A 23,399-nucleotide genomic window follows, 5' to 3' on the forward strand; every position below is an offset into this window, starting at 1 on the left:
TCAGAGTCTGGCCTGTGAACACTCCAATATAGGACCTTTATTGCTGTTGCAGAACCACCAATAAACCACCCTGGACTATGAAAAACCCACCACAGAGCAAATCAGCCCATAATTATTGTTATTATTTCCTTTAGCCACATAGGTATGCTACATAGGTCCCTTCAGGAAACAGGGTGTGCTTTTTGGCTGACTTCCTCTGCTGTTGTCATGGAGTTTTTTTGCAGCGGGGATCCCAAAAATTTTACCAACTCTCTTTCGTTTTCTCTTCTCCAGTCCATATCCACTACGGCAGCTTGGCGATGAATAGTATTCTCATTTCTAAGCTGGGTAATCCTTTTTAAAGGACAAAACGATTATGTGGTTTGGGTTTTAAAAATGGAAAATACCAGTCAATGGTAAAATGTGCAAGTTGAAAGTTCTCTTCTTTCTGGCCACCGCCTGAATGGGTGTGTGTCTCACAGGTAATTTTATGCATAGATAGATCAAGGAGAGAGGTGAGGGAATAGGGATGTTGTTCCTGCCAATGACAATTTAGATACTTATTGCATCACTCATGGTCCCTACAAAATGATCAGCATCAACACTGGCCTGCTCCCCATTGATTGGATTTTGAGTCCTACCTGTGGCTGCCTTGGCAGGCCCAGACCAAATGCTTTCACCAGCCTGATATGTGCCATGGGCTGGCTGTTCCCCACCTGGTGGAGTACGATATCCATATGGCTTCCCATCAACATTCTTCCTGTGTATGTACCTTGAGTTATTCAATTAGCCCTCTCCCCTCCATGGACAGACAGCTCCAATTTTTCACTTTTGCAAATATTACTTTAAGCAACACATATGCTCCTTTAAAAAAGATTTATTTGTTCTTTTATCAGAGAGGCAGATTTGCAGAGAGAAGATGAAATGAAGAGCAAGATCTTCCATCTGCTGGCTCACTCCCAAAGGGCCACAATGGCTAGAGCTGAGCTGTTCTGAGGCTAGGGACTTGGAGCTTCTTCCAGGTCTCCCATGTGGGTGCAGGGTTCCAAAGCTTTGGACCGTCCTCACTTGCTTTCCCAAGCCATAAGCAAGGGGCTGGATGGGAAGTGGAGCAGCAGGGATACAAACTGGTGCTAATATGGGATGCCAGTGTTTGTAAGGGAAGGATTAATTGATCGAATCATTGCACCAGCCCCAACACCAATGCTCTTGCACCCTTGAAGGAGTAACTCTGTAGGACATAGTCCCAGAAAGGCAATTTCTGGTCACAGGTTGTAAAAATTTTACGTAATGTCAGAGATTGTTGAATTATTCTCCAAGGACATGCCAACTTGCTCCACCACCAAGGAGAGGGTTTATTAGCCTACCTGCTCACCCCAACGGTGTTTCCAAGTTTACTGGTTGTCCTGGGTAGGATTTCCTGGGGGGTTCTAAGTCAGAGGGCATGGGTGACTGTTGCCTGGGAGCAATTTTGCTGCTGAAACGAAGTAGGATTTCTAGAAATGCTGCCACCTGAACAAAGCCTCCGTGTGTAAGCATTCACGACTAAACCAAAATAATCTGACCACTCAGAGGTGGAGATGTGTGCTAGATATCGCACCTTCTTCCAGAATCCTCACATGCTGCAACTTTTCCTATGGAAAGTTCTATTCATTCGGATATTTTTAGACCACTGTAAATTTCTGTGCAAGATGACCGGAGGAGTTATTTAGGGAAGCTACTAAGTTGACATACACACTTGTCCCACAGGTTGAGCTCAGGACTCCATTGAGAGCTGGTTCCTTGTGGCATTTCTGCCAATTTTGTTAAGAGTTGTTCCCCAAGCCCTGGGTCTATACTGTATTCCCTCTACTACCTTACTCTAGGGAAGCTCAAATTCTATGATTTTCAATAACTGACTTCATTTCCAGAGACCAACCTGCTATAAGAGCAACAAAGGTCCCTCTTAGCAGGAGTAAATAAACCTTGAGATTGGTGAGAAGTACAGCAAAAGCAAATCAATCATTCTAAGACAGCAAGCCAGTATCTATTACAACTAACACAGGGAAACTCTACATGTAGTATATCATTATTATTCTTTTGTTTCTTAGAATTTAATTGTTTATTTAGGGGTAAAAGCAGATTTACAGAGAGCAGAGATGGAGAGAAAGAACTTCCATCCACTGGTTCACTTCTTAAATGGTTGCAGCAGCTGGAGCTGAACCAATCTGAAACCAGGAGCCAGGAGCTTCTTCTAGGTCTCCCACACAGGCGCAGGGTCTCAAGACCTTGGGCCATCCTCCTCTGCTTTCCCAGAGCAGCTGGGACACACTCCATATGCGATCTGGTGCTTGTAGGTGATAGATTAAATTAGGCAATTGGACTATGGTACTAGCCCCAATTATTATTATTTTTAAAACTATTTACTTATTTGAAAAGTAGAATTATTGGTAGGTGAGGAGAGCAAGAGAGCTCTTCTCTGCCCAAATGGCCTCCGGGAGCTGGCTTTATAACACAGTGGATTAAACTACCACCTGTAATGCTACCATTCCATATGGGTACTGGTTAGAGTCCTGGCTGCTCCACTTCTGATCCAACTCCCTGCTGATGTGCCTGGGAAAGCAGTGGAGGAAAGCCCAAGTACTTAGGTCCCTGCCACCCACACATGAAACTTAGGTTTCCAGGCTTCTGGTTTCAGCTTGGTCCAAACCAAGCCATTGCCGCCATTTGTGGAGTGAACCAACAGGCAGAAGCTCTCTGTCTCTCTCTTTCCGTACCTTCACCTTTTGAGTAAATAAATCTTAAAAACAAATGGAAAGGAGGATAAAATTCCACCTCAGAAATAGGCTAAGGAACAAGGAAAATAGCAGCACAGCTTCGAATCCACTTGGTTAAATACTTTGTGCTAAATCTTAAATGATATTAATCGATGTTGCTATTATCAAGGGTCAGTGTGTGTTTAAATGAACAACCAACACCCTGGAAACTGCTTTCTTACTGAGATTCTGGAGGCCACAAAAGCAATGTTACCATAATTTGTCATCATTGTGGTTACAGATGTCAATTATTAATGTGTGAAGTTAACTCTGTCTCACACCATTTTTCTGAACACTGTAAGGAGAATATAGAAGAGTGCTCTCTTTCTGCCACCGAGGACAGGCACCGAGGATGTCAAGGCTGGCAAGGATTCATGTGAGAATGCAATCCTCTGTCCACACAAATGGGCTTGTGGCCCCTGTGCGATGTGAACGGGGGTGGTCCTGCCGCAGAATGGCGCAATGCCTCCTTGTATCTGGAAAGTCAGACAAAAGGAGCAAGGGAGAGCTTCCTTCTCCAGAGACAAAAAGAAACGAGAGTTGGGACAGGTGGGATGCTTTAGGCAAGCCAGCTTTGGGGGTCTGTTCATGGTGGCATCTCCTATTTTTATAAAGAACTTTTCCCACCAAACAGCAGCACAAATGCCTTGGGAGTGGAGACTGAATTGGGGGCTTTTCCGGAGCCTGACACTTCTTCCATTGAAACAGTCCTTTTATTGGATGTGCTGATGGGGCAGTGTGTGAGAGACTGTGTGTGTTTTGGAGGGGATGTGTGTGTACTGATTTGCCTTGTGAAGCGGGCATTCAGGTGGTACAAAGCTGCGAGTGACTTGTTCCCCTGTTTGTGCAGAAGCTGGCAGACGAAGGCCTCCTCCTCCAGCAGGCGGGAGAAAGGGCCGCTTGTTTCTGAAACATCCGCAAAAAAGGCTGGTGCAGGTGGGGGACCCCATCACTGAAACGTTGTTGGAAGCCAAAGCTGCAGGTGTTGCCCCTGGAACATGGACATGTGGTTCCTGGGCCGGGCGCGGGGAGCCGGGGGACTGCCGGTCCCCAGAGAGAGAACCACGCCGTTGTCCCGAGCGTGAATGAAAAAGATGTTTCAGTGCTGTGGCCGGCTCTGGGTGGTTTGCCACGGAGGACAAAAAGTCTCCTGTAAAATGCCATTTACGTAGTCCTATCTCACTTGGGCTCTTGGTGAGCAGATTCAATTGCGCCGGTATCGCCTGAGCTGTGTGATATCATAGCTTCAGAGGAAGGCTTTATGCAGAGGGCACACTAGTTTGTCCTGGGGATGTAGTCATTTTTTGTGTCACAGACAATGTTTTACTGTGGCGAGCCGAGCCAGATGGCTCAGCCACTTGCAGTCAGGAGCCGAACAGTGTCTCCATTGTGGGCGAATCAACAGAATCTATTGTCTGCGGCCCATGACACTCCAGTGCCCACCACTGTTGGGAGATGAAGTATTTAAGAAATTGTTAGGTTCTCGCTGAAAAAAAAAAAAATGGGTTGAGGCGACGGCTCAGGAGAGCGCAGGCCTCCCAAGATAGAAATCTTGTATTTCTTCTCTCTTTCCACCTTTTCTTCCGCAGCCCCAGCCCTCTTCCTTAGCCCACCCCTCCGGTCTCCAGGCCCCTCCTCTTACAGTAAGTAGCCAAAGCTCAGGGTTCCTTTCCCACCACAGTCCTTATGCTAATATCATCGGTTATCCTTGCCTGCTGCAGAGAACAGCATGAGGCTTGTGCTTCTTCCAGCTGAGGCCACCTATTTGTCAATCCCCACCCCCTAAAGTGGCACAAGGGAGCCTCACAGGGAAGCCTGCGTGATCACGGAAATACAGCTTTGGGGTGTGCTGGGGGGCTGCTTGACTTCCTCCCTTTGGATGCTCTGGTGTTCTGGGCATAGAAGCTGCAGTGTGTGGCTGCTTCCTTTCACACCCAAGTTGGCCTGGCTCGCTGGGAAAATCTGGTTGCTTGCCCCCAAACAACAGCCCCCGAACAACGACACAGCAACCTGGAAGCACAGCGAAATATCTGTCTCCCTTGGAAGAACAACTTTCAGGGTGGCTTTCTGGGCATTGAGCACTTTGGGCCACCCTCCACCCCGATCCTCAACCCCTCTTTCTTTGCAGCCTGTGCCTGGTCCTCCTAAAGGAAGCACACTTTTTCCATTGAACTTGGCCCAGCTGTGGCTGGGTCCATGGCAATGTCAGAAGGCTTCGTTTCCTGTGTTAATTGCAGCGGGAGCCAACCTTGACTGGCAAGGAGAAAGCCACTGACAGGTTTGGGCTGTGTCCAGACCTCCTCGCAGCCTTCTCTGTCAGCCAAGTGTTTGACAGTCTATGCAAATGCATGCAAATGCAGGGACACAGGGGCTCAACACCTGCACAAGTGACCACCCCCTCTTGGATGGACGTGGCCTCTCCTGGAACCGGTGGGAGAGTTTTGAGATGTGGCTTGGTGGCTTTCTGTCAGTTTATTATGCATTTGTCAGCAGAACTCCAGGCTGGTTACAAAAAAAAAAAAAAAAAAATTAAAAAAAAATTTTTTAAAAAAAAAGCATTCCTCTTTGTCCTGGACAGCCAGAGTTCCAAGCAGAGCCACAAGTACCAGAGATAGAGACATGGCTCCTGGCCAGCCCTTGTGAGTCCTCCCCTCGGCCTCCAGGCCCCTGGGCAGCAGCGTCCGAATCCTGGCGGGCTGGCCCACTTGGACGAAGGCCTCCTGTCACCCTGGGTGTAAAGCTGTCACGTTGCTGTTGGGCCATGGAGCCAAAGGCTGTCTGTCTCCCTCTCTCTCTCACTCTGGCAGCCGGACCTTGGCAATGTTAAGGACTAATGTGTCCTGGATTTTCAAAAACAAAGCAAAAATCTGTCGGGGCTGTCAGGGACTTAAGGAGATGGGAGAGGGGCCTGCCACCTTGACTGGCACTGGGATTGCCCACCACACGCACCACCTCCGGCCTGTGGGAAGACGGCCAGGCTGATTCTCCAGCCACTGCCTGCCCTGCCCAACTCAGCTCCCATCTGCTCCGGCCTGTTGCGGGTCTCCTACCATCTCTGGCCAGTCTGGATATAACCATTCCGAGACTGCATCTTTTTTTTTTTTTTAAACTTGGTCTTGGTGTAGGGGAGACAGGTGACCCCACATTGACCGCTATAGCAGAGAACGGAGGGCCTTGCTTCCAGGGCCTTTCTTGAGCCAGCCCTGACGGAGGGATAGGCAGGTGCCACTGTGGATTGGAACGTCCTCTGGCAAACTCAAACATCACCCCCTAGAACTGGTGGAGACATTTTGTGTGTTTTTCCTCCCTCTATGCTTGGGCTTTGTTTTTTTTTTTATCAGATGAGCCAATCATCTGGGGACTGGTTGTGCAAAATGGAACCTCTAACACCCTCATTCTCTCTACTTCCGGTCGGAAAAGCCTTGCAATAGGAGCATTTCCTGTATGGAAGAGGAGATAAGCTGTTTATCTGCAACTTAACATGGTGTCCCAGGTGTGACTGTAAAACCAACTCCGGCAATGTTACAAACAGATGTTGCTTATGGCAACTATTTCATTGATATTAATGGGGACTGTCAATCTGATTGAATCTCAAAGGGTTTTTTATTTCCAGGCTAAAAGGATCATTTTGTCTCGTGTGCATCGTCAATCAATCGGATAACACCTATCTTTGCTTGAGTATTCATATCAAACCCTACTGGAAACTCTGGCAAGATTTCACCATCCCATCTTCACAAAGTGTGTTTTGGATTTTTCTGGAAGCTGCTGTCTTGCTGCCTGAGGGAAAGTGGGAGGGGAAGTTTTGAGGAGTGGGCGACTTCCCAACAGGCCTAGTGGCTATGTCTGGGACAGGATGTAGGCCCCTAGCCCCAAAGCCATCTCTTATCTCTGATACCTAACCCCAGTGGGGTCTGAACTTGCTGAACTGGTATTGGCCATCAGCACAGCCGTGGAATTGAATGCCTGGGATATCAATGGGTTTACCCCATTGATGGACCTATTGCCAAGGGAGAAAGAAGACCAGCCACGCTCGGAAGCATGTAGCAGGTGCATGGCACACACCGGGGATCTACTGTGATGGATACTCTGGGGTACAAAGGCATCAGAAAGAAATCATTCATGGCCAGGGTAGCAATGGGACCTGGGAGTGCCATTCCCAGCCCTGTCCACATGCCTGTGCTTGTAAAGATTTATTTATTTCTATTCAAAAGGCAGATTTACAGGGAAAGAAGGAGAGAGATAGCTTTCATTTGCTGGCTCACTTTCCAAATGGCCTCAACAATCAGAGCTGGGCTGATCCAAAGCCAGAAGCCAAGAACTTCCTCCCAGTCTCCCATGCGAGTTTAGGGTCCCAAGGCTTTAGGCCATTCTCTACTATTTTTCCAGGCCACAAACAGGGAGCTGGATTGAAAGTGGGGCAGCTGGGATTTGAACTGGTGCTCAGAGGGGATACCAGCACCACAGACAAAGGTTTAGCCTACCACAACACAATGCCAATCCCGACACACGTATCAGCTCTTAATCTCCTCACATGGTGCAGGAACTCCTGGTAGGAGCAACGGTCCCAAGGAAAAGCATCCAGAGAAAGAGGTGAGTGTGAGTGACAAAGGGGACTGGCAGAGGAACTTGTAAGCGGGCAGAAGGAGGCTCCCCAGCACGTTCCTTTGCATATCACTAATAAGGTTCCTCTTAACATCAATGACAGCAGGAACTTCACGGACTGAGATGGAGTGAGATGGCTATTCCCAGCCCCAGCGCCTGCTGGCATGAGAGTGCCTGGATCCAAAGACTTCACCCAGGAGGCCAGCGCTGAGGCCAGCGCGTGGGTCCCTTGGGTTCCGGTCCTGCAGCACCAATTACAAGGAGAGTTTGCTCAGACACACATGTCTGTGATGGAAATGAGCTCCCTAGCTGTTGGCTTTAAAAACAAAGCAAAACAAGACAAAAAAAAAAAAAAAAAAAAAAAAAAGGCTGCAAAGAAGCAAAATCTTCCATCAATGAATCCGCTGCTCTGTGGTTTGGTCTCCTTCCCTCTTGCTCTCTCTGTCTCACTCTCTCTTTTTAGAAAACCAACTTCAGAGCTTAAGGTAGTTGTGTTTAAGCAGCTTTGCAGTCCTTTCAGGCCTGCGCACTGGGTTGTGGGCACTGAGGCAGCAGTAACTTTGAAAAAATGACCCGTCTACACCCAAACAATAACAGAATCCCCCCCTTTTATGTCAGGAACGCCCACTGCTTTCTGAGCACCTCCAGACTCCCCACGTAGATGCAACTGTTTGACCAGCCTTCGACTGAACAACTTAATTAAGCAAAAGAAAAAGTGTCAGTTTCTGCCAGCCTCACAAAAACAGAGCTGGGGAGGGGAGAAAGGGTGGGCCGAATTAACCCACATTCCTGAACGGGTTCACTAAAGCCAGGCCTGGCTTGGCCCGCTGCTTGCTGCCCCAGTGAGACCAGGGCGGGGGCACCGGGGCCCTGCGTTGCCATTCAGATTGATCAAGACATATTGTTCGCCAGATCACGCTGTACACAATTAAAGCGGCAGCACCTCCGGCCGTGGCTGCTGCAGCTCTCCGCTATAGGCTTTGGCTGCGCTTTCAACCCCAAACCTTGTCACCACACTGGGCCCGGCGTTGACAATCTGCACAGTGGAGGAGACAAAACAGTTTTCAGTGACCATACGAAAACAGCAAGTTGTTTTTAAGTTTCTTTCCCCCTGTCTTTAGGGGTCCCGGCTGCCCCCTCCTCGAGCTTCCCTTTCCATGAAAGCGCATGCAATATGCAAAGCAACTGCAGACATTGCATGCAATCTGTCCTGGCCAGACTAAACCGGGTTTTAATCCTTTTTTTCCCAGCCCCAGGGTGGGGAAGTGTCTTTGCCTAAATCCTTTTCTGGAAGCTGGAAACACGATAGGCCCCAGGAATCCTGTTTCCTAGCCAATTAAATTTAGTGCGGGGTATATATATATATATATATATATATATATATATATATATATAGCCTTGGGTTTTGATTTTTCTCCCTTTATGTGAGGCCAGGACAGAGCTCATTGCCCAGCTCCCCGCTGCCCTTCCCCTGCCCCCTACACCATCACAGTCTCCCACAGTCACTGGGAAGAGTGGGGCCTTTCAGGGGTCACCAAAGGGGATTCAGAACTGTCCCCCGGTCATTTGTGAATGTGTTAAGGGGGAGCATGGATCAGCACCAGTTTGGTCTTGAGGCCATGAGATCGTGATGTTTTAATTTACAATTAGGCAATTTTTGCCTCTGTTTCTTTCCGTTTCTGTCTCTCTCTTGCTCGCTCCTGCTCTCAGGGTCTGTGTGACTAGCTAGCTGTCCTATAGCATTGTTCTCAACTATGTTCAAAAATCTACAGTTGGAATGACCCCTCAGGTCCTCCTGAAGTCTCAGGATTCTGTAGAAGTAGCCCCATCTGTGTTCCCAGGCCTGTGATGTGTGATCTCAGGGGAGGGGACCTGTCTGTGGGAACCCCTTGTGATGCAAGGAACCCCTGGGTGCGGAGGCTGGTGTCTGCTGGAAGCATTGTCTAGAAAACACTCCCCAGTGGCTCCCAAGCAGATCTGTTTGCTCAACAAGAGGTCTACCCTGGGCCCTAGCTGGCAATGAGGCATACAGACCACAGAGGGCACTTGGGCAACAGCAAGGCCTCGAAGGTGAGAGGTCACAGCGCCCCCAGGAGTTGGGGGGAATACATTCGCCCCTGCTGCTGTTGAGTGCACACTTAGTCGTGTCCCAAGGCCGCCCGGGGGGGGCGCGTGGTGGACTGGCCACTGTGACTCTCTCTTGGCCTTTGTCTCGGGCTGGTGGCACTCCACAGAAAGGGAGCTCCTGTGAGAGATTTGAGAGACACTTCCAGTGCCTGAAGTTCATCAGCAACGGTTTGAAGTGAGTGGGAGGACAGAGGCAGGCAGCTGCACAGGACTGCCATGGTGAAATGTGAGCGCCCAGCTAGGTACCTCTTTGCGGAGCAGAGACCCGGCTTCCTGCCCAGGGCCATTTGGGTGGTTATAATATCGTTCGCCCGCCATGCAAGACTATCCATTTAAAGATGAATCTGCTGGAGACAGCTTGAATTTTGAATCCTCCCTTGGCTGCCATGGCAGGGCCGGACCCAGCGATTTTGCCGGACTCCTCCAGCCCGCAGGCTCACCCCTACAGCCTGCAAAATTTGTCCAAACTTAAACCTGTCCTGAGTGCTTTCTCCCAACAAGGGTTCTTCATGGTTACCAGAAACCGATCCGCACGTCTCCTTGGAGACTCTGAGAGCTGGAACAGGCTTATTTACACTTTTAACAAATTTTTTCTGCCAAATCATTGAGGTTCCGAGGGGGCCTTTTTCCTTTTGGTCTGCGGATTGACGAATCGTCTCCTTCCTCCTTGGCTGCAAGGAGGTCCTGTGAGAAGGACAGTCTCACTCGAAAGACTCTCTCCGTTCATGGCTCCACAGATACCACTGCCCACAGAAGCACGTGAGTTGCTGGTGCCCGCCCTCTGCCCAGGACGTCTGCTTTAGCTGGTGGGAAGCCCTCCTGGCCCTCTACTGTGAAGCTTGAGCTAAGCAAAAGGATGTGTATTGCTCTTAGGGAGTCGGGGTGGGGTGGAGGGATGAGGAGGTGGGAAGTGCAGGAGGGGGAGGGGAAAATGTAGCTCCCTTGACCAGTGTGCTAGATGCGTCCACCTGTATCTAACCCCCACCCGGGTCCTCAGGCCAGAAAAAGAGGCACGTCCTTAACCAGGCCCCAAGCTGTCCCTCACCAGCCTCATCTCTGAGCCTGTGGGACTCCCACCCTACCAAGCGATTGCATACATATTTTATGTTACTGGATGCCTACTCATTTTGCCATTCTTGTTGGATATTGCCTCCACACACTGCACCCCAACCCTGCAAGACCACGCTAAACCTCCCAGGTATGAGTACTTATCCTCTTGACTTCTACAGGGCCATTCTCAGATGGCAAGCCAGTAGAAATCAGTGCTGGGTTGGTCGCTTCCTAACTGTACCCCCAGGATGCAAGATCCACAAAGAGAAGAAACATGCCTTCTCATTCGCTGGTGCATTCTAGCTCCACACAGTAGGACCACAATAAAGGTGGGTCAGGGACTGGTGTTGTGGTGTATCGGGTCAAGCCACCACCTGCAATGCATCCTATATAGGCACCAGTTGAGTCTTCGCTGCTCCACTTCGGATCCAGCTCCCTGTTAAGGTACCTGAGAAAGCAATAGAGTATGGCTTCAGTGCTTGGATCCCTACCACCATGTGGGAGACCTGGATGAAACTCCTGGCTTTGGCCTGGGCCAGTCCTCTCTATTGCAGCCATTTGAGGAGTGAACCAGTGACCTAGCAGCTGAAGTCTTCACCTTGAACGTGCCAGGATCCCATATGTGCACCAGTTCTAATCCTGGCCATCCTGCTTCCCTCCAGCTCCCTGCTTGTGGCCAGAGAAGCCAGGAGAGGAAGATGGCCCAAACCTTTGGGACTCTGCACCCATGTGGGAGACCAGGAAGAGGCTCCGTGCTCCTGGCTTCGTTTTGGCACAGCCACTGTGGCTGCTTGGGGAGTGAATCAATGGGTGGAAGATCTTCCTGTCTGTCTCTCCTCCTCTCTATATGTCTGACTTTCTAATAATAATAAAATAAATCTTTAAATAAATAAATAAAAATTAAAAAAATTAAAAACATGGATTCTGAGCCTCTTACCCTGCACTACTTCCTTTTTAAGAAGAATATTGGGTCAGTGTAGTTCTACATTATTTCTCATTTAGAGTAGATGCCTACATTTTAGCCTTACCTCTGCTATAGAAATAAAAATAGTAGTGGAAAATTTCTAAGATCCCAATGTATGTGCATAACTTTAGCAAATCTCCCAAATTGAATTCTGTTTGGCATTTTTAGATCAATATATCAGGATTATAATACTCGAGGCCTAGAAGAACCGAAAATTTTCTTCACTGCAACAGAATCATCCAAGTGTTGACCAAACCCATGGGCTCAGCAGAGGACAGCTACAGAGATTATCTAGAGTAGGCTGGCTGACAGATTTTCAGTAAGACATGAAACTAGAGGCATACATTACATTCTGTGCTTCCATTTAGAAAATAAGGACATACATGAGGGAGCTTCAGAAAGCCCATGCAGAAAGTGACCTTAGGAGAAGTTCAGAATTGATGATTTCTTTCACAGTTGTGTGCCGCACAGCTATGGATCACATAAACAATGATGAGTCCCAGAGACCACATATCCCAGGGACATAGTAGCCATCTTAGCAATTACATGCCAGGATGTTGGCACAACACGGAGTTGCCTAACAATACTTTTCTCAGAACGTGTCCCTGTGGTTGAGTGATGCGTGACTGCACTTCCTTTTTTTTTTCTGGTTATCACCAGAGAAAGGCTTTTTGGGTAGATTTCTTCTTCTTTTTTTTAATAGAAACTTAGGAAAATAACACCCAACTTTACAAATGTATTTAAACCATAAATTTCTTATTTTATTCTTTTTCAAGAATTCTGTTTCGGATGTTTTATTTTTCTACCACCTCCCCTCTCCCTCCCGCCCCTCACCCAAAGCACTTCCTTTCTTTTTCTTTTAGCAAGTGTTGTAGGGACTGGCATTGTGGCATAGTGGGTAGCCTGAAATGCCAGCTGCTCTGCTTCTAATCCAGCTCCCTACCAAAAGCCTTGAAGAAACAGCAGAAAATGGTCCAAGGACTTGGGCCCCTGCCACCTGCATGAGAGATGTTGCTGGCTCCTGGCTTTGTCCTAGTCCAGCCCTAGCTATTGTGGCCACCTGGGGAGAAAATCACTGGATAGAAGATCATTCCTACTCTGTAACTCTGACTCACATAAATAAATAATTTAAAAAATACATTTTATTTAGGAAGCAGGGAGATGGGGGAAGAGACAGAAAGAGTTTCCGTCCACTGATTCACTCCCCCAATCCCTGCAACAGCTGGGGCTGGGCTGAGGCTTCAGCTGGGAGTTGGTAATGCAGTCAAGGTTTCCTGTGTGATTGGCAAGAACCCAATTACTTCAGCCATCATTACTGCCTCCCAGGGTCTGCGCTGGCAGGAAGCTGGAGGCATGCATTGAATGCAGGTGCTCTCACTAGGGTGTGGATACTTTTACTATTAAACACCTGCTCCTCCCTTCCTATTTATTCAGTCTTGGGACATTGATACCAGGGACTATACAGGTTAGTCGGGTACATGCCACAAATGAAGACAGACATTCTGGGCTTGACAGTGATTTCAGGAATTTCCATAAGTTATATTCTCCTGGGAAATAACGATCCAAGCAATAGCATGCCTCTGGAATTCTTGGAATTCTGGTATTCTTGAAAATTAATAATTAATAATAATTAATAAATAATGGCTATGAAAAATCCTTATCACAGAAATGCAAAGCATGATATTAAGCATTAAGACTGTGTCTTTGTCCGGCGTGGCTATAACAATATGCCCCACACGGGATGGTTTATAAGGGAAGAGGTCTATTTGTCTTTGATTCTGGTGGCTGTGATGTCCAAACAACATGGTGCTGTTTCTGATCATGTGCCCCTCTGCGGAGGGTGGCATCACAAGGTGGCATGTGTAGGGGAGAGATCCCATGGAAAGAAGGGAAGAAATGGACAGGGAAGGGGTTAGGCTTGATCTTTTGTAATAATACCTTCTCAAAGGGACCAACCCACTCCTGTGAGACCCAACTCATCCTGCAAGACCAGCATTAATCCTTTCACCAGGACAGCCGAGACCCCATCACCTCTTGCTTAGCCTTGCCTTTTAGCGGTCCCTCTACCTGTGCATAACATCACATTTGGGCCAAGCTTCGTTCCCCAGAAACCTTTGGAGGCTAAATTATATCCGCACCATAGCAGACTCTATATCCTAAATGGGGTTTCCTAAGCCTCAACACAGACATGACATCATGGCTTCCCTTCAGGAAAATAGTTCTGTAAAGGCTAGATCATCTTGAATAGATTTCAGGGGGGTGAGAGAGAAGCATGCAGAAGACAGCCCTCGCTGGTGGGATGTTTGCTCCATCCATAGCGTAGGGGAAGATGGAAAGGATTCCATTCTGTGAGAGAAAAGACCTTGAACATTGTTGTGGGTATGTTGGGTATCATGTGTCTTTAAAACACCCAAAGGGAAAATGTGGCCTGGGTAGTTGGACAGCTGGAGATTGACAGTGGAGTATCATGGCCACTTAGACAACAGCAAGAACTAGGAGTAGGGCAATTGTCCAGAATTAGAGCAGAAAGAGGGAAGGAGTGTCATGTCCCTCCTTGGCAATGTCTAGATTTACGTTCCCGTAGGGGAGGAAAAAGCCAAGTCAGTGTGGCCAGAAGCACCCAGGGATCTATGGGATCTGAGACTTCAAAGCATCATGGTCTAGCAAGAAGCAGGAGCTGGCCTCAGCTGACCTCAGCTGGCCTCAGCTAGCCCATGGCAGAGCAAGGGAAAGCTGGAAAGTGCCTGTGGATTGAGCTGGAGTCCCAACTGATGGCTACATACAGGAAGGGTGGCTGTCTGTGAGCACAGTGAGGAAATGGAAACCACATAGGACAAGCTCACTGTGGTGCCAGGGAGGGTGCCTACAGAAGTGGGGGAGAGTACAGGAGGGTTTTCTACATTTGAAGTTGGGCTGTGGTTGGACATGCTTAGTCCGAGGTTGAGGCATGATCTACATGGACCTGCTAGCATGTGTTGGGATCACAAAGGGCATTTGGTTCACAAAAGCTTCACCCTTGTGAATGGATCAGTACCTTTATTCCTTTTTTTGCTGTAATGAATTAGTGATTGAGAGAATTTGGCCTCTCTTTAGTTCACACCACCTTAGATTTCAAACTTTTTATTTATTTGAAAGGTAGAGTAATAGAAAGAGAGAAAGAAAGAGAGAATCCTCCATCTACGGATTTATTTCCCAGAAGGCTACAATGGCCAGGTCCAAGTCAAGCTGAAGCCAGGAACTTCATCTAGGTCTCTGCCAGGAGTCTGAAATTCCATCCACATGTTCCCCCATGGGAGCAGGAGCCCAAGCATTTGGGCATCTTTCATTGCTTTTCCAGGCTCATCAGCAGGGAGTTGGGTGGAAAGTAGAGAAGCCGGGATACCAACACGTGCTCATATGAGATGCTCTACAGAGGCTGCAGAGGCTTAACCCACAGCATGGCCCTTATCAAACAAAAAAATAAAAAAGAAACCACAATACAAAAAATGTGACATCACCCAAGGTCCTGCTTGGCCCCAAGGGTAAATCTGCTTTCTCGCAAAAGAGAAATAGACTTGACATCTTCACTTCCTCTGTGTTTCTGACTTCAAGTTCCTTAAAACTCCCCCAGAGTACCAAGGGCGCCACAGACCCAACATTTAGGATTCTGAAGGAAGCATGTCAGCGCTCCCCAGCTCGTGTGCCTGACAAGGGTCATGGGGTACCAGATTTGCCCTCCAACTTGTTGTGGATTCCCAAGTACTCCTTGGGTTTCAATCCTTAGTGTCCCATGCCTGGGTAAACTGGTTTACAAGGTCCCACTAGGCCAGGCTCGAGGGCAGGTCTGTCTGCTGTGCGAATATTCTCAGCTTCTATGTGCGTTAGGGTAGGGGAGACACAAAATCAACCTTCACCTCATCTTCCTCCAATTACAAACGGAACAAGTTTCTGCTGCCAAGGAGGCCCTTCCTGCTAAGGCTTTGTCTTTCCTGCTGGGTTCTGGAAAGCATCTTTAGGGCTGCTCTCTTTCTTAAAAAAAAAAAAAGAAAGAAAGAAAATAGGGCCTGGCGAGTGACACAGCAGGACATTGCATGCAATGCCAGCATTCCATAACAGCATCTGTTCAAGTCTCAGGTGCTCCACTTCAATCCAGTTCTCTGGTAATGGGCCTAGGATAGCAACATAAGATGACCCACGTCCTTGGGGTCCTACCACCCATGTAGGAGACCTGGATGGAGGTACAGGCTCCCAACTTTTGTTAGGGCCTTTGTGCCCATTTGGAATGTGAGCCAACAGATAGATTTCTCTTCTAATTTTGCTTGTCAAATAATCTTTAAATAAAAGGTGCTGTCCGTTTTCATTGTAATCATGATGTAATAATAGTAATAATATATGATCATTTTATATTTTTAAGGACTTATTTATTTTTATTGGAAAATCAGATTTTACAGAAGGAAGAAGAGACAAAGACCTCCTATCTACTAGTCTGCCTTCCAAGTGACTGGAGCTGAACCAAAGCCAAGTGCTAGGAGCCTCTTCTGGGTCTCCCATGCAGGTCCAGGATTCCAAGGCTTTGGGTCATCCTTGACTGCTTTCCCAGGCCACAGTCAGGGAGCTGGAAGGTACGTGGAGCAGCCTGGACATGAACCAGTGCCCCAATGGGATCCCAGTGCGTGCAAGGCAAGGACTTTAAGGACTTTTAAGGCTATCGCGCTTAGGCCCAATTGTGTTAGATTTTTAAATTAATACAGGAAACACAACCAGGCAAATGAAAACCATTAATCAGTGTACCACCTGCAAGTGGTAGATGAGAATGATGATGAGGTTGGAAACACAGGGTTGTTAGCATTTGCAGAGGGTTTACTCTAGGTGGCAACTTTCAAACCCACTTCATCTTTAGAATAACCCCCTGCTCCAGATGACAAAACTGAGGCAAAGAGGGTTAAATACAAACTTCGAGGCCTCTACACTGCTGTTTGAAATCTAGGCCCACTGCACTCTACACCTCAAGGCAGCTGAGAGCAGGGTCTCAGTTTATGCTCCTCAGATCACGGGTGTCCTCCAGGCCACACCCAGGGTTCCATTGTCAAAAAGCTGGCACTGCTCCAGCCCCCACCCAACTTGCAGCCTCCACTGGGTGTTTGTTTCTTCTGGGTTTACTCCCAAATTCTATTTGTGTATGTACTTTTAAAAACATGATCTTTACAGGTGCAGCCACAACTATAAATTCAAATGTGACGTTAAGCGGTATCGAATTTAAAGCTAGGTAGGGTATGCTAGGGGGTTTTAGTTTCAAGACTTCCAACCCACTCTAGCAGGAGCTCCATGGCACAGCCAGGAGCACCCCAGGGACTGGTCCCACTGCTCCTCTTCCCACACCCTCTTCTGCTTATGGCCACCTTGCCACCTGCTTGGCCTGGGAACCAATAAGGCTGGCAGACATTTGGGGAGGTCCATGCCTTCCTGGTTGCCAAGGAACCAGCCGAAGCAGGCGCTTCCCTCCCCGGTGCCTGGGCCACTCCTTGAGATTCTTTGTCCTTGTCCTGGCCACTCTGGGCCACAGGTCGGGGTTAAGACCCCGTGCTGACTCTGTGGTGCTCCCTGGCCTTTTCTCTGGCCAGATGCCGGCACTTGGCGACCTCTCACGCGAACACTTCAGGTCTTTGTGCCCAGTAAGGGCTCTTCCTGCTCTGCCTGGAAGAGGACACGATGACAGCACCTCCGCGGCTGGCTGGCCGGCCAGTCTGCACCGTGTGTGATGGGAGCTGAAGAGGATGCAGCAGGTGGGGGAAGACAGCCCCTAGACCCCACCTGGGTGGGTGGAGGGCTCATTCTATCTGTGGAGGGTGTGTGTGTGTGTGCGCTAGATTGCAGAATTGTCTCAGTTGCATGTTGTCCTTGATTCTGGGACTAGGAGGAGACACAGCTGCTCAGAGAGGAACCCTATACATCAATGTTTGTTTCCAATAAACAGTGGCCGCAGAGAGAGCATCGGCTCGATGGTGAAGATGCTGTATCCCACAGCAAGGTGCCCGGGTTTGGGTCCCACTAGGACTTCTGACTTCAGCTTTCTACTCACGTGGGCCCTGGGAGCCAGCAGCAGGGAGGGCTCAGCTAGTGCACGCCAAAGAGTGGTTTGCAGTGTCCAGGAGTGTTTAACAGCCCACAGAGGGCTTCGCTCTCTTGACTTTTCCCAGTCTTTCTGCTCGAGCTGGTCCATTTGACATAAGATTGCATCAAGCCCTGGGTGGCCAGGATGATACGCATCTCTTGGTGGGATATTGAGGGTAGGTGGGTGGGATGACTTTTACTGCATTTGGGCTTCAGGAGATCCCATTTACTGCTCTCAAAATCACTTCCAGAATGTTCTAAACATCGCTCATTTTCAAAAATAAAATAGATAGCCTTTTCCAGTTGTAAGAATGCTTGTTCGTTGTCAGAGGAAAAAAATCACTTAGAATAAAAAAAAAAGTAAAAGTCAGCCAAATCCTACCAGACAAAAATAGACACTAACATTTGGCCGATGTTTTCCCCCAAACTTCTCTTTCTCTGCACACACAGAGTTATCTACGCTCAGGTCATTACACACAAACCCCACGAACTGCCACAGGCTTCTTGTTCTTCATCATCCACTTGCCCAACCGATTGAAACCTCAAGTCACTGCAGAATGTTTCAGGTTTGGGTCACCATCATTTAGGGTAGGTTCCTCACAGAACTTGTTTGACTCATCGCACTTGGCATGTTGAGATTTGGATCAGTCCTTAGTTGATGTTTGGAAAGAACGGCCTGATGCGTTCTGGGTTAGGCTGATTTAGAATGAATTCTTCGAAGAAGCATTATGGGTTTGTTATGAGTTTTCCCAACAGACCGTATTAAGAAAATGCTGTGGGTACAATATATATCTAATCTATCATAATGTATGATGCATGCAATTATAAGATTACCTACAATAAAAATCATAAAAATATCTCAGGGTTTTTAGGACCCTAAAGTCCTTGGGTGTAGATCAGAGGCATCTTGTAGACACTATACCTAATTTGGGCGATCAAGTCAGAGGACCTTGAAAAACCCCACAAGGGATCTGCTAACAGTCAGACCTCAGTTCCTCTAAACACTGCTGTAGGTTGCCATGCCCAAATCAAGTTTCTGAGGCCAGAAAGGAGCCAGCAACAAAGACAGGAGGGACCGAGGCTGCAGGAGGAGCTGGGGGTGGGGCGGGGACGGGAAGGGCTCCTGAAAAGCTGCTCCTCTGGTCTCCAGCACTCTAACTAACGTGTGTCCAGGCCCAAGGAAGCAGAGTGTTGCCGTGCGTGGAGCCATGAGTGCCTAAGTGGAGAGAGGAGGAAAATAAAGGGGTGGAGGGTAGGGGGAGGACAAGAGGCCAGCTCGCTCTGGCGGACTTTTGTGTCTCCTCTGGTTTCTTGCCCCTTCTGTGTCTGATGCCAGTGCGATTGCAATAACTCCATTCTTCTTGACCTTTTGAGACTGTCTTTTCCTCACTCGCAAGAGTGAAAAATGGTAGCGACTGTGAATCCGTGTAACTCTCAGCTTGTGCTTATGAACTCCATGCAATCGGGGAAATAAATACAGTGAGTGGTCCCCCTAAGGAGGGGGAAAAGTGGAAGAATAGAAAATTGTTTAAGTGGCCAAAGAAACTTTATCCCATTGTGTTGCAGGCCAAGCTATGCCAGCTATATGTAAATGCAAGCATGGCCTCTGTTCTTGTGTCCACTTTGAAGTTACCATCTGAATTTAATTCTGCCTTTGTGATTAAATCAGGCCATTACGTTTAATCTCACTTAATAGTAAGAAACGTCCTTTGTTGTTTTCTATAGGCAACATATTCTGCCCCTAACATATACAGCCTGGTATTCACACTTGACTATTAATCCCCGATGGCTGATAATTGCTTCATGCCCAAGCTCTCTGTTCGCTTCACAAGTGGCTGGTTCCAACCATTCTCTCCCTATACATTAATGCACTGTTTGGGTCTTGCTTCTTTGGCTCAGTGAACCCTAGCAAGCTGATCACATTTTCTGGGCATGTGGGTGTATTGTGAGATGTTAAATTAAATTCTGTGTTGACCCCCTCCTAAACACCAGAATCTATTAGCCCCTGCAACTTAGCTGATTGACAAGGGGGACTACTTGTCCACTCAAAAAAAAAAAAAAAAATCCCGCCATTAAGAAAAAAACAAAAAAACAACAACAACCAGCAGCCACAGCAGACTGAACATTTTGTTTCTTGCCAGTGCTGGGGTCTGTCTGATCATTTACATGTTTATCTCCCATTTGTTTGTCTTGTCATTTCTCTGGGAAAAATGATCAGCCCCCCCAGTTCTTACGATTTTCACAAGTGTCTTCTGGATCTTGATTTTGTTTTTCTAATTAGCGGCATTAAGGCTTGAAACCATGTCCCCCTTCCTCTCTCTCTCCCTTCCCCCCACCCCTGCAACAAGCTTTCTTCCTCCTGGCTGATGGCTCTCGAGGCCTTGTCCCCCCTGTTATCTGAGATATGAAGCAGGCAGCTATGAGAAGGCAGAATGCCAGCTGAAGGCGCCACTCTGCCTTTCCTCCAAGCACCGAAAGTAGCAGTCCGGCTCACATTAATGGTGAGCTTCACAAAGAAAAGAGCCTTTTACTTTCACTCACCCATTCATTAGACAGGCGATAGTTACCAAGCGTCTCATTGTGGCAAATTAGGAATTCTATCATTATCCATTGGAGTCTGTGGTTGCAAAAGTATTATTAGCTGTTGGTGTTTTCCTTCCCATGAGCCACACACAGTGCCTAGAGTTTGCACAGGAGCCAAGGGGACACATCCACCATCGCATCCTCCCGCCTTCAGCTCTGGCAAGCTCCCTGCGATTTCTGCCTCTTGGCTGCTCTTGCCTGGGGCCGCTAGTAACTTCACAGATGTTTTTAATTCTCTTGATAATTTGGAAGGTTATTTTATTTTATTTTAGATAGCCTAGAGCCTGAAAAGATTTTTTTTTACTAATTTTTATTATTCTTGTTATTATCATTTTATGATACAGTTCCATAGGCCCTGGAATTTGCCTTATCTCCTTCCCAACTCCCTCCCCCCTCACTGAGTTCCCCTGTATTATCACTATAGTATAGTTCTTCACACACAGTCATATGTCCATCATTGTGTGCATGGACAATGGCAGAGAGTCCAGTATCCCATTGTCAAGATATAGTTAACAGTTTCATAGGGAGTCCAGCTTTAGTCTGGAAGTAGAGATATATACTGCAGTGTGTCCTCACATCTGAATATGACAGTCTCCATCACACAGTTAATGTACATCCCTTTAAATGAAAAGCCACAAAACAAAATCAACAGCAGGAAGAAAAAAGAAACTAACAGCGCCATGAAGTTAAATAACATGCTACTGAATGACTAATGAATGTGTCGCTGAAGAAATGAAAAAGAAAATGAAGAACCTTCTTGAAGAAAATGGTTCTACTGTATGATCTGAGTCATTGAAGAATTTAATCAGAAGAAAGTGTTTTGAAGAGATGAAAATAACAACAACAAAAAAATCCATGAGGTATAGTTTCTGCTGATCTTTGTTGTGAAATGTGCCTCCTGTGGGCAACAAACAGATGGGTTTTGTTTTTTTAATCCGGTCTGCTAATTCATGACGTTTGATTGATGAGTTTAAATCATTTATATTCAGGGTTAATATGAATGGGTAGTAGTTTGGTCCTGTCATTTTAGCAATGGGTTGTTCATTGATTAGGCTTCTGTTGTTATTTTACTGGGATGTTCTTTGCATTTGCCTTTGGTTCTGTCAGAGAAAGAAAAGAAATTTACTCCTCAAATGGCCACAACAGCCTGAGCTGAGCTGATCCAAAGCCAGGAGCCAGGAGCTTCTTTCAGGTTTCTCACTGGGATACAGGTCCAAAAAGACTCAAATCATCTTCCACTGCTTTCCCAGGCTGTAAACAGGGACTAGATCAAAAGTGGGGCAGCTGGGTTTCAAACTGATGCCCATTTGGGGTGCTCATGTTGCAGATGGAGGCTTAGCCTACTGAGCCATGGTGCTGGAATGAGCCCAATATCTTATAGTATATCATTGCATGGGAAATGATTTTGTAAAAGGTATCTTACACTTGGCAAACTCTTTAAAGTTCAGAAAAACTTAAAAGGGATTTCATTCAACTTGAGTGTGTAGATTGCTTTGGTCATAACAGATATTTTAACCATGTTAATTCTTCTAATCCAAGCACATAAGCTGTCTTTCCATAGTTTGTGTCTTCTTCAATGTCTTCTAGCAATAGTTACAGTTTTTCAGCATATCAATCTTCAGTTCCCTGGTTTAATTTTTTTTAAGATTTTTTTAATTCCTTTTCTTGCTGTCACAAACGGGTTTGCTATTTTGCTGCTTTTCAGATGGGTCATTACTAGTATTAAAAATGCCTGATTATAATGAAAATCTTGAATCAAAAGTTTTCACTTTTTTGGTACTGCCAATACATAGGCCATAGTTAGTGGGTGAGAAATGAATAATTGTATAAATAGAGTTTAATATACTTTTCATGCAATTTAAAATGGCTAGTATTTATGTAAAATTTGATTGCTATACAATAAAGGTGAAAAAATTCATGGCCCAGAGCAATAGCCTAGTGGCTAAATCCTCACTTTGAATGCCCCAGGATCCCATGTAGGCACCGGTTCATTTCCTGGCTGCTCCACTTTCCATCCAGCTCCCTGCTTGTGGCCTGGGATAGACCCTGCATCCTCGTGGGAGACCAGGAAGAAGCTACTGGCTCCTGGTTTCAGATTGGCTCAACTCCAGCCACTGTATCCATTTGGGGAGTGAACCAGCGGGTGAAAATTTTTCTTTCTGTCTCTCCTTCTCTCTGACTTTGCAATCAAAATAAAGAAATCTAAAAAACAAACAAACAAACAAACAAAAAAGAATAAACAAAAAAACAAACCAGAAAAAAGTTTTAAAAACCAGCAAATAAACACTTGCTATTATCATTTTGGAATTTCCAGGCATATCTTTCCTCTGTGTGTGTGAGTTGATGGCTTATAACACATATAAATGTATACATATGACACAGGGCTCGGGCTGGCACTGTGCTTTGGAATCTACTTTGTCACTTGTGTCATCGTCATTTATCTCTAATGGTTAATATTCCTGCAAAAACTTCCCTCGGGGATAGCATGGTATCTATCCCACGATATGTTCATAATTCTTGAGTTCATATCTTTGGACCCTGGTTTATTTTGAACATCTTATGATTTTTGTCTTCTTTTTTTCAGTCTTCTTCTAATCTATTCTTTATCTCCTATTACAAGAGTGAGTGTCAGAAAGTATCATGTGTTGTTGATGCCTCAGGATGAATCTTCCGTGGTGGAATGCTTGGGCAGGTTGAAATTGTCCAGTGGGTCTGGCCTGAGGGCTGTTTTCCAAGAGCTTCAGAAAATGGGAACAGACACCTCTGAGTTTTCATGGCTTCTGGTAGGGGTCCCATGACACAAACGTGGCACTCAGAAGAAAATGACTTCCATCTGCCAGTTGACTCCCCAAATGCCAGTTATGGCTTTAGTGGCGGCTAAAGCCAGGAGCTAGGAACTCAATCCAGGTTCTCCCATGTGTGACAGGGACTCAGGTACCCAAGCTGTCGCCTGCTGCCTCCCAGGATGTGCCTCAGCAGAAGATTGTAGTCAGGGACCAGAGTCAGACTGTGATACAGGCTGCAGGTGTCCATAAGCTTGTCATTTAATACAGCTTTCCTGTTCTGAAGTCCCTTCCCATGCATTAGTCACAGAGTTCTCCCATACTGGGCCAGTACTGTGGTGTAGTAGGCTAAGCTTCCGTCTTTGGCACTGGCATCCCATATGGGTCCTGGTTCTAGTCCAGGCTGCTCCACTTCCTATCCAGCTT

This window comes from Ochotona princeps, chromosome 3, assembly GCF_030435755.1.
Source record: "Ochotona princeps isolate mOchPri1 chromosome 3, mOchPri1.hap1, whole genome shotgun sequence".
Taxonomy (NCBI): Eukaryota; Metazoa; Chordata; class Mammalia; order Lagomorpha; family Ochotonidae; genus Ochotona; species Ochotona princeps.